This window comes from Pantherophis guttatus, chromosome 2 (genome assembly GCF_059756535.1).
Source record: "Pantherophis guttatus breed Tessera chromosome 2, ASM5975653v1, whole genome shotgun sequence".
NCBI lineage: Eukaryota > Metazoa > Chordata > Lepidosauria > Squamata > Colubridae > Pantherophis > Pantherophis guttatus.
The window spans coordinates 25,625,105-25,636,718 of NC_142064.1; the positions used below are offsets into that span (position 1 = coordinate 25,625,105).

The 11,614-nt window shown below is 41.8% G+C and overlaps 1 long non-coding RNA gene across 1 annotated transcript; it reads left to right on the top strand.

The window, feature by feature from the left end:
- Nucleotides 1–3: 3 nt before the first annotated feature.
- Nucleotides 4–10,330, top strand: LOC148115050 (uncharacterized). Its single transcript, XR_015732074.1, has 3 exons — nt 4–50; nt 8,169–8,244; nt 10,184–10,330. It is a non-coding gene; the product is annotated as an uncharacterized LOC148115050 (long non-coding RNA).
- Nucleotides 10,331–11,614: the final 1,284 nt, after the last annotated feature.

The window sequence follows — 11,614 nt, forward strand, 5'->3', positions numbered from 1 at the left end:
CCTTCCCTCGTCTCGACATTGAGCGACCCGGCGGAGCCCTTGAGAGAGAGGTAGGGGGGGGTGTAGGAGGAGGAGGGATGGGCCTTTTCCTTCAGCTTGGCTGAACCGGCGTTTTTTTCCCCCAAAAAACCGCCTCCCGCTCGGTGAGGTGTGGTGTGGGCGCTCCAAACCTGACCTGCCGGTGGCTTTTGATTTGGAGCTTCGTCTATGAGTTTTCACACTCGGTCTGTCGCTTAAAGAGAAAAGAGTTACGGATGCAGGGGTCTCCAACCTTGACTACTTTAAGCCTGGTGGACTTCAACTCCTAGAATTCCCCAGCCAGCTTTGCTGGCTGGGGAATTCTGGGAGTTGAAGTCCACCAGGCTTAAAGTAGCCAAGGTTGGAGACCTGGTCTACAGAACCCGCGGGAAGATGTCCCCCGCCTCCTGCTCACTTGCCAAGCAGTCCCTCAGCGGGTTCTTTCAAAAGAGGGTGGCAGATTCAGAAGGTGGCGTTAGGCTGCGCGCTGCAACGGGGTACAGCTGCCTTTTGCAAAGGCAGGTTGGCTGATTCATAGGTGCTAGTTCCTGCACACACACACACACACACACACACACACACACAACGTCGAGTTGTAACTGCTGGCGAGATGGAGTCCTTACAGAGGTGTTGAAAACACTGGGGGCTGGAGAGAAACCTGGTTTCAGTTGCTGGCAATGGTTCTCAACAATTGGCAATTTGAAGATGTGCGTGGACCGCAATCCTTGAGAATTCCCCAGCTATCACTGGGCATCTTCAAGCTGCTAAGAAACACTGCCGGAAAGAGAAAGGACTAGAAATATTTAAGAAAGTCAATGTCAAGTTTTCCCAGAAAAAATCCTTAAGGCTGAGATCCGTTGTATCTGGGATACATTTGCCTGGATGAGCTTTTCTTCATGGCTGATGTTGAAGGAATGTCTAGACACTCTTATATTTACAAAGTTCCTGCATCAACAAGATGACCTCCAAGGTCTTTTGCCAATTGTGCAGTTTCATATCACTCTGGTCATCTCAGGTACAGTGCTTCTGCTTGAGGTCTTGAAGATCACAATAATTGGAAAACTCCAAAAGAAATCTTCCAATTCTTTTATTCAGTGGTAAAATCCAAGATTTTTTACTTCCGGTTTTGTGGGCGTGGCTTGGGCGTGGTATGGCTTGGCTTGGTGGGCGTGGCTTGGTGGGCATGGCAGGGGAAGGATATTGCAAAATCTCCATTCCCACCCCACTCTGAGGCCAGCCAGAGATGGTATTTGCCAGTTCTCCGAACTGCTCAAAATTTCCACTACCGGTTCTCCAGAACCTGTTAGAACCTGTTGGGTTTCACCCCTGTTTTGATGGTTTACAGGGGGTGTTCTTTCATTCATTGTGATCTTGAGCATCACAAGCGGAAGAAATAGGAAGCATGTTTAACATTGTGTATCCTTTTTAAAGTTCTGCTTCACCTTACTGGTGAGATACCCAGAATCACACAAATGCCTATGATTGAATATGGATTTAAACCATCTGGCAGCAACTAGCCAATCTTTCTATTGCCAACAAATTAAGAAGAATCAGACATTGAAGCTAGAAAAAATCTTAAGAGTGGGAAGATGAAAAAGCATTCTGGGGAAAGTCAAAGGAAAACCCTTATTATATTTTTCCCCACCCCAAAAAAGTGGTGTAGCTTTCAGAAGTCAGTGGAGTCTTTACTATAACTCTCCTGTAATTTAAACCATCATGATGTATTTCGCACAACTTGGCATCAGTGGTGGGTTTCAAAAAATTTTACTACCAGTTCTGTGGATGTGGCTTGCTGGGCATGGCATGGCTTGCTGGGTGTGGCTTGTTGGGCGGGTCAGGGGAAGGATACTGTAAAATCTCCATTCCCACCCCAATCCAGGGGAAAGTTACTGCAAAATCCCCATTTCCTCCCAATCATCTGGGACTGGTTGCCCTTCGGGTGAGGTTCAAGGTGCTGGTTATCACCTATAAAGCCCTTCATGGCTTAAGTCCGGGATATTTGTCGGACCCCTGCAGCCAGCAACAATCTCCAATTGCCCAGTGCGTTCCCACAGACAGGGCTGCTTCAGGGTGCCGTCGGCCAGACAATGTCGGCTGGCGACCCCCAGGGGGAGAGCTTTCTCTGTGGGCACACCTACCCTTTGGAACAAGCTTCCTTTGGAGCTTCGGATGGCCCCTGACCTTCACTCGTTTCGCCGTGATTTGAAGACCTGGTTATTTCATAGCCTGGACTGATAAGGGTGATGGTGGTTCTTAATAGTTTTTAAACTGATTTTAAACTGTTTTAATTCGGACTTTTAATTTTATATTGCATTAATGTCATTGTGTATTTTACTGTTGTGAGCCTCCCTGAGTCCATTGGAGGTAGGGCGGCATAGAAATCGCATTAAACTTAAACTTAAACTTAAACTTGGGAGGCAGAGAATAGATGGGGGCGGGGCTACTCAGAATTTTTACTACCAGTTCTCCGAACTACTTACAATTTCCGCTACCGGTTCTCCAGAACTGGTCAGAACCTGCTGAAACCCACCTCTGCTTGGCATATAGAGTGGGAAAATTGGAGAAGGGTCAGGCCAGGTTTTGCTTTTAGAAGAAAAAGGGCCACACAGCTTCAAAAGATATCCTCAGGGTGTGATGAAAAAAAAAAATCAAGATAGTGACTACAACAGTGAGATCAAAGTTCCACAACACACATGATTTATGCAACACATTAATGATGTATGCAAAGCATACGAAAAGAAGACAAAAGCTTTGTTTGCAGTCTGGTGGTACCTATCATGACTTTTTATCATGCCCTTCTGTGGGCACCCCTGCTTCTCAAAGTAGATTTGAAGTAAGTGCTTTTTTTTTCTTTTTTAGTATTCTTTCAGAATTTTAAATAAGTCTTATTTCTCATCTACTTTTTTTTTTTTTTTTGCAAAGAAGAGCACTTTTTTTCTTTCTTTCTAAATTATGTCCACAGAGATTTACCCAAAATCATCCTGGAAATTGTGTAATTTAGTGAGGATTTCAGCATAGCTTTGCCCAGTTCTGATCCTCTAATCCAACAATTGATAGGCAAACAGAAAACCTGTGAGCAGCACTATTTTACAATAATCTGCCAGAACATTGTGTACCTCTCTCATTGCAATATTTTTCTGCTATCCTATGAAGGAGCAAAACCAGGATGGTAACAAACTCTGCCAGGTTCCAAAATTCACAGTCACATTTCCTTTTCTCCTCATTTGCTTTTCAAAAATGACATTACAACAGTATACATAGAAAACAGTGGTGAAATCCAAATTTTTTTACTACCGGTTCTTTGGGCATGGCTTGGTGGGCGTAGTGTGGCTTGGTGGGCATGGCTTGGTGGGCGTGGCAGGGGAAGGATAGTGCAAAATCTCCATTCCCACCCCACTCCAGGGGAAGGATAGTGCAAAATCTCCATTCCCACCCCACTCCAGGGGAAGGATACTGCAAAATCCCCATTCCCTCCCCACTCTGGGGCCAGCCAGAGGTGGTATTTGCCGTTTCTCCGAACTGCTCAAAATTTCCTCTACCAGTTCTCCAGAACCTGTGAGAACCTGCTGGATTTCACTCCTGATAGAAAAGAAGATACAGAAAGAGAAGCAAAACACAACTCTATTGCATAATGTATATCCCATTCTGAAAAGTGTCATTTAAAAATAATTACTAACATATGAACATTTGTGTCTGAGTGTTATTGATCTTTAACAAAAGTTAAAGAACCGTTACCAACCATTCCAATATTCAGATTTTGCTATACTGGGTCATAGTCTTTCATGATTTTCTGTTTTCCATTGTATCTGTTTAAAAATGACTGTTGCTTTAAATCTATAGGCTCCATAATGGGAGATTTTGCTCTTAGACTATTTCTGAAAAGAAGAAAAGAGATGCTTCATGATGTGTACATCCACATGCTTTACAAGTATTATCTGTGCAGTTCTGTTAAAAGGGTTAGATGTGATATAATTTTGGAACACATCACTGAAACCTGTTTTAGAAGCCTGGTTACAAAACATTCTGTCTCACTAGAGTTTGCAGTGATTGTCCTATGTTTTGTATGAGCCTAGGAATAACAGTGCTGAATCATAAGGATTATAGGGAGACACAGACAGAGACACATATTCCTAATTCCACATGACACATGGAGATTCCTTCTTCAATACTAATCTGTGCTTGTGCCATTTAATGTTACTAATTGCTTTAGGGTGAGTACGGACAGCTGGAAAATGACAGTTGTTCCTTAAGCAGAGATCATCTACTTTAATGTTCAATGGAAAGGTTGAAATAATTGTAATTGCCACAATCCTGAAGCCACACTGTACCCATGTAGGAATGTGCCTGGGAAAAATACATTAAGCTGTCCAGGGTGGATTTTACCTACCTCCAAAACAGGGGTGAAATCCAGCAGGTCCTGACAGGTTCTGGAGAACCGGTAGCAGAAATTTTGAGTAGTTCGGAGAACAGATATCGGAAATTTTGAGCAGTTCGGAGAACCTGTAGCGGAAATTTTGAGTAGTTCGGAGAACCTGCAAATACCACCTCTGGCTGGCCCCAGAGTGGAGTGGGAATGGAGATTTTGCAATATCCTTCCCCTGGAGTGTGGAAGCCACGTCCACCAAGCCATGCCCACAGAACCAGTAGTAAAAAAAATTGGATTTCACCACTGCTCCAAAGGAAAAGGATATTTTATGTCTGAAAATATCTAGTTCATTACAAACACAACTGATTTTAAAATGATTGTGAAGCTTTAAACTTCAGAAGAAATGTATCAAATTTATGCAATCAGCAATGAGCCCCACTGCCACTCATTAAAGTAGCTATGTCTTTTTTCAGGATTTTGTGTGAGTCTGGAAGAAGATGCAGTTGCTTTAATAGTTGGATTAGGCATTGCATTAAAACAGATTTACAAATAAGTCTGAAAAAGGATGTAGTTGCTTTAAATAATAGAGGTCCTGCTTTCTGGAAAAAAAATTCTTCTATATTTTTTTGCTGCATCTGCTGACCAAAATTTCATTTTTACTTATATTATTTTATTTTGTTTAAATTTAATTTATTACTCTATTTATTCGTTGCTTACCCTCTTTCTGAAACTAAGGATCTTGTATACATGACCTAAATATTTTGGAAATAGACAGATTTTGATTTTTCTTTTTTGGCTGGGAAGAACATCCCTTCCCCCCATGCCTCCAAATACCAGGAGCAACTATTAATATCAAGCAGCAGCTATGAATTCAGTCTGTAAATTACACCTTGAAGCTCACTTTCTACTCTTAATGGTGTTTCATAAAGAGGCTGGCAGCTATGGATTATGGATTAAAATGCTAATTGAATCAAGAAACTTGGTTGAATGTAGGATCATAAAGAATGATGTGCAAATACTTTCTAAATGAAGCTCACTAGATGATGTTGGATCAGTTACTGTCTTTTAATTCAAGCTTCTGCATAAAGTTGTTCTGAAGAAAAATGGGAAGAAGTATTTTTGAGTTCCTGGAGAAAAAGTTAAGTATGAGAAATAAATAAATATTGAATAGCATTTTACAGCAGAAATTATGACACAGAAAGGGTTTTCTTTTAATATTTCCATTTGCCATTATACTGGATGTATGTAACAAATCTGAATTTTAATACTTTAAAAATAAAAGGTTATTTCTGCAACATAATAGCAATAGCAATAACACTTAGACTTATATACTGCTTCATAGTGCTTTACAGCCCTCTCTAAGCAGTTTACAGAGTCAGCATATTGCCCCCAACAATCTGGATCCTCATTTTATCAACCTTGGAAGGATGAAAAGCTGAGTCAACCTTGAGCCTGGTGAGATTCGAACTGCCAAATTGCAGGCAGCTGGCAGTCAGCAGAAGTAGCCTGCAGTACTGCATTCTAACCACTGCGCCACCATGGCTCAATATTTTATTAGTTACCTTGGTCCAATCCTACTTTGGTGACTAGGTGCCTCCTAGGTAAGAAGAAGTTGGGAGACCCTTTGCAGGCCTGCTGTGAAGTGTATTACCAATGTTTGTTAGACAAAGTTGTTTGATTTCGCTTAGAATTGGATTCCAACTGGATCTGTTATCCTAAGGATATAGATGGGGTCAGGGGTGAAATACAGCAGGTTCTGATAGGTTCTGGAGAACCAGTAGCAGAAATTTTGAGCAGTTCGGAGAACCGGCAAATACCACCTCTGGCTGGCCCTAGAGTGGGGTGGGAATCGAGATTCTGCAGTATCCTTCCCCTGGAGTGTGGTGGGAATGGAGATTTTGCAGTATCCTTCCCCTGCCATGCCCACCAAGCCACACCACGCCCACCAAGCCACGCCCACAGAACCAGTAGTAAAAAAAAATTGGATTTCACCACTGGATGGGGTCCTTACACTTGTGGATTTGGCCATTTGCCTTCCTGAATGGTTAAGGTCTCCCTGGAGGGGGCTTGTGGATGGGTCCAAGCAATGGTAAATGCCTCTTTGTAGGAGGGGATAATACTGCTTGCTTTGAAGCAGTGGTGGGTTCATCCCGGTTCGGTCCGGTTCGGCCGAGCCGGTAGCAGTGACGATATGACATCACCGAACCGGTTCTCCCCCCCCCACCCTCCCACCCACCCTCCACCCACATTATTCTTACCTTTTATTTGGTCCCAATCTATTGCTGCCTCCTGAGTCCCAGCTGATGACTAGAGGGAAAAAAAACTGTTTAAACTCTTGCCGCGGGGCTTCAAAGGGCCGTCCTACAGCTGATCAGTGTTAAAAGCAAACAAATGAGTCGGGTCGTAAGTGCAAGGACTGGTCGTAAGTGTGAGGACCTTCCAGAAATGACTCTGACCAGCTAGCCATGCCCACCTAGTCACATGACCTCCAAGCCACACCCACAAAATAAGCCACGCCCACAGAACCAGTAGTAAAAAAATTTAGAACCCACCCCTGCTTTGAAGGAAGTGATAGTGTGCTCTCTTATCAAGAGAGCATTCTTGGGCGTACACTGTTGGACAACCTCTGTCAAGCCTCAAGAGGATGGTTGGTGTTCAGTTACAGAGCACCCTGGGTGAAGCATATTAACTGGACCTTTTTCAGCCTGGATTTAGGCCATGTTACAGTACTGAGGCAGATTGATTGCTCTTGCTGACAACAATTTGGGTGGGAGGGTTCAGGATGAAGATGCTGTCCTGACCTTCTTGGACATCTTGATGGATTTCAATACCATTGACTGTGATATCCTTCTGGACCGGTATACTGATGACATTCAATTACACATTCCCACCTTGAGCCAGGCAGTTGATGTTTGCTGTGAGCTGGTCCAGTGTCTGATGCTATGAGAATATGGATGGAAGGGACTGATTCCAACTCAACGCTGACAAGCTTTGAGGTTTGGTTCCCACAGTCTGGTAATGTGTCATCTTTGACTCTAAACAGGGTGGCCCTTCCTCTGATTGAACTGGTGGACAATTTTGGAGACCTAGACTCAAAATTGCAGCTCAAGCAGGAGGTGGCAGCATTGACTATTGTGGCTCTTACACAGATTCATCTGTGCAACAATTTTGCCCTTTCCTGGATGTGGAGATCTTGCTCATAGTCACTTATGCCTTGGTCACTTCCTGATTAGATTTTAGCTTTGTGCTTTGCATGGACAGGCTTTGAAGACCACTCAGAAGTTACAGTTGGTTCCCAATGCGGTGGTGTACACAGTGTTGGATGCATTTAGGTTCACCCTTGTTACATCTCTGTTGTGTGAGCTGCATTAGCTTCTTCCAGATGCAATTCAAGGTTACCACCAGAGGTGGGTTCTACTTACCTTTACTACTGGTTCGCATCATGCCTGCATGCGCAAATAACCTATGATGATGTCCAGATAAGTGGGCGGAGCCTCCCGCCAGTTTTACTACCGGTTCTTGCGAACCGGTCCGAACTGAGGGCAACCCACCACTGGTTACCACCTTTAAAGCCTTCATGACATAGGACCAGGTTACTTTTTGCTGCCATTTAATCTAGACTTTGCAGCCCAATTAGTCCATAGTACTTGCTGATTTTGAGTTAGAGTATGAAAAATGATGAATAAAAATGACAGTCGATCAAAAAGTGCTATAATATCTACAGGCATCTAACCTGCCTGCTTCAATTTCAAGAAAGATGTCTGTGATTTGTATTTTATTGCAGCAATTATCATTTATGCCTTCTGACCTGATGGGAAATAGCAGACTGGACTGTAGAAATTCCAGATGTGGCAGAGATGGTAATAAAATGCATTTAAACTTGGAAAGAAGCTGATTTTTTGTGAGCTAAAATTAGAGAACTTCTCTGAGAGCAGCTCAGCAGGGAAAGCCATCTGGCTTGGACTATCTAGTTGGTTCTTGAATATAATTTATAGTGCTGGTTTTGACCTATAAAGCCTTTTACGGTTTGGCACCTGCATGTATGCAGGTCCACCTGCTCCAACTTGAATTGGCCCAATCTACTAAATCATCTAAGGAGAAGCTGCTAGTAATTATGCACAAAGGTGGAAAGATTAAACATTACCCAGAATGGAGGAATGGATTATGAAGATTAATGTTCAGATGGCCAAATTGCCATCTATGGTAAAAAAATAATAAAAAAAAAACATTACCAAAGTTTATTGCTTACTCAAATTCTATTTTGGGCTTTTTGTGTGAAACAGAAAAAATGTATTTCTGATATATGGCAGAATTTTCCAACCTTGGCAACTTTAAGACCTTGGGAGTTAAAGTCCACAAATCTTGAAGTTGTCAAGGCTGGGAAACTTTGATGTATGGTTTTGATGATTTGGGGGGTGGGAGGGAGTAGATTATAGAAAAAACAAAATTCCTGTTGTAACCATAGAGTAAGATAACTACCTCTAAAGAAAACCAAAAGTGATTTATAATTTTATATGATTGAGATATATATATATATATCTATATAAAAATAAAATATATATTATATATATATATAAGTGAAGGCAATAATTCAAAGTTACTTGTGAACTTGGAACTAGCAGCAACAACTTCAGTCTTATCTCTTAAGTTTTATCTTGGGCAAGGTTTTCTCTTCAGTCTAATAAAATCCCAAGAGAATGTGAGATTTTGAGGAGAATTTCAGCATTTAGTTCTTCTAGACCAGTGATGGCTAACCCTTTTGCCATCGTGTGCCACAAGCAGGGGGAGAGTGAGGGATCACGCACACGAGTGCCCATACCCATAATTCTATGCACCCCACCCTACCCTGTACATGTGCGCACAACCCCCCCTGCGCTCCCCCCCACTTTTGGCACGCAATGGCATGGTGGGCCCAGTAGGCCCGTTTTTCACCCTCCCCGGGCTCCAGAGCCTTTTTGGAGCCTGGGGAGGGCAAAAACGGCCTTCCCCAACCCCCCAGAGGCCCTCTGGAGGCCAGAAACTGACTTCCGGTGGGCCTAGAAGGCCTGAAAATTTGTTGCCATGCGCGCGCATGCACGCTGAGCTCACGTGCCCACTGATATGGCTCCGCGTGCCACCTGTGCCATAGGTTCACCATCACCATTCTAGACAATTCCAGGATTTTTTCTGTTGGTTTAGTTTCTGTTTTGTCACTCTCCGTTTATTTATGACATTTCAAAAGTTTACTATCTCCAGGAGTTCACACACAGAATGTTACGATGCTCCAGTACATTCAGAATGACTCTTGATGGTTTATACTGACTATAAAGAGAACAAGCTAAAACATCCTTGGTCTCATTTCAAACAGACAGAAATGAACAAATAACAACCATAAAATAAACCTTCACCCCAAAAGAAAACTAAAAGCAACATAAGTAATCAAAAAGATGATATCAAGAAAAGCTCAAGGGAAAGCCCACCAAAACAATTCCATGTTCAAAAATTTATGGATCGTCAGTAAGGAAGGGACTAGGCTACCTCCACAGGGAGTCTGGGAGCAGTATCTTCTCACTTGAGGTTCTAAAACTTTTATAAAATGTAGGATTTGCAACAGTTTCTCACTGGTTTGCTAGATAATTCAAACGGCTATTGTTAGAGTAAATGTCCTCCAATATAACCCAGTGTAGAGATTGTCCAATTTCAAGCAAAGGTGATCTACTGTATTCCTCTTTCGACTTTCTAAAAGAAGAAATAACATAGAGTATTCAAATACACAAAGTTGCTTTTTGCTTGCTGTCACCTATATAACTTTGCTCTTAGTATCCCCAGATGTCATCCATGTATGTGATGCTATATAATTCTGCTATCGTAAACCATGTTGTAGAACAAGCAGGATATTGGTACATTCAAGCTGTTCATTTGTACTTCACATCTCCATTCACCTTGTGGTATAAATACATCAGGAAGGTAAGTTTATGTTATATTCAAACCATAGAATTACAATGAGACCAAATACTGTCATTCTAAGCCTATTTTGAATTTTGAAGGAAACAGCCATGAATATAATTTGAAAAGAGTTCTTCAGCAGCTGGTATACTGTCTTATCTTAAAAATTAGATTCTGTCAGAGCAAATATTAAGATTAAAAATACAAAATATGAACAGCAGAAAGTCTCAGTTTACATTCATCAAAGGTAGTGCAACCGCTAGTTATAGCTCAGCCATTCCAAAGCGCATCCTATAGATTTAAATTACATTTTCAAAATCTTCAGCTGGAGTATTATTGTTTATTTCTATACCACTATTCACTTCTAGAAAAAAAGTGATTCCATGCCCTTCCTCTAATTAAGATAAAATTAGCAGGAACAGCTGCAAATTATGCATTTAATAGATCATAGGTTTAACCTCCCTTTTGGGAGCTGTATATTGCTCTGTGCACTATAACTGGAGTGAGGAATTAGCATTTATATTCTAGAGCAGCAATACACAATTTTCATTGGCTCAAGGGCTGTACCAAAGTTTGAGTGGCAAGTTGAAGTCAAAATGTGAACAGTGGGTGGGTCCAAGGACTTTTCTGGGATGTTGATTCAGAACTTTGTATCTTTAGAGAGGGCTGTAAAAGCACTGTGAAGCATCAGAAAGGATTAAGGGTAGTTGATTGCAATCTTTCCTTTAAGGGAAGGGAGGGAGTTGGGTAGTTCTATACACACACATGAATATATACAGTATATATGTATGTGTGTGTGTATCTGTGTGTATATAACTGCATATGTTTAAATGCTTATGGAGATTCTTAGTCATCCAAGTCATAGTTGTCCCAAAGGTGCTTTTTCAAAAGGTAAGTGAACTTTGTTTTTTATTTGAAGACATTTCCTTTCTCATCCAAGAAGCTTCTTCAGTTCTGAATGATGGTGGAGAATGGAAAAGATTTATATTCCTTGCAGTCATCTGGTCATTGGCATTCTTTATGAGAGTCATTGAGGCCACTTAGAGATTTATCTGTGCCCTCAAGGTCACCTGAATGGTGCAAATGGGTGTGATATGTTTCATCATAATTTGATGAAAGCTGTCATTTGTCCATATCTTGGTGTCATTGGTATATGTTTAAGGCTGGTCTTTGGGAAAATTAATTTAGTCACAGAGGACCTAAAACCTTTGAAGAGTTTACATGACGAACATCTATTGTTCTGCTGTCTGTTTAGAACTGTCTCTGTGTTTGTGTCCATCTGGGCCTATTTTGGTGGCTCTGCTT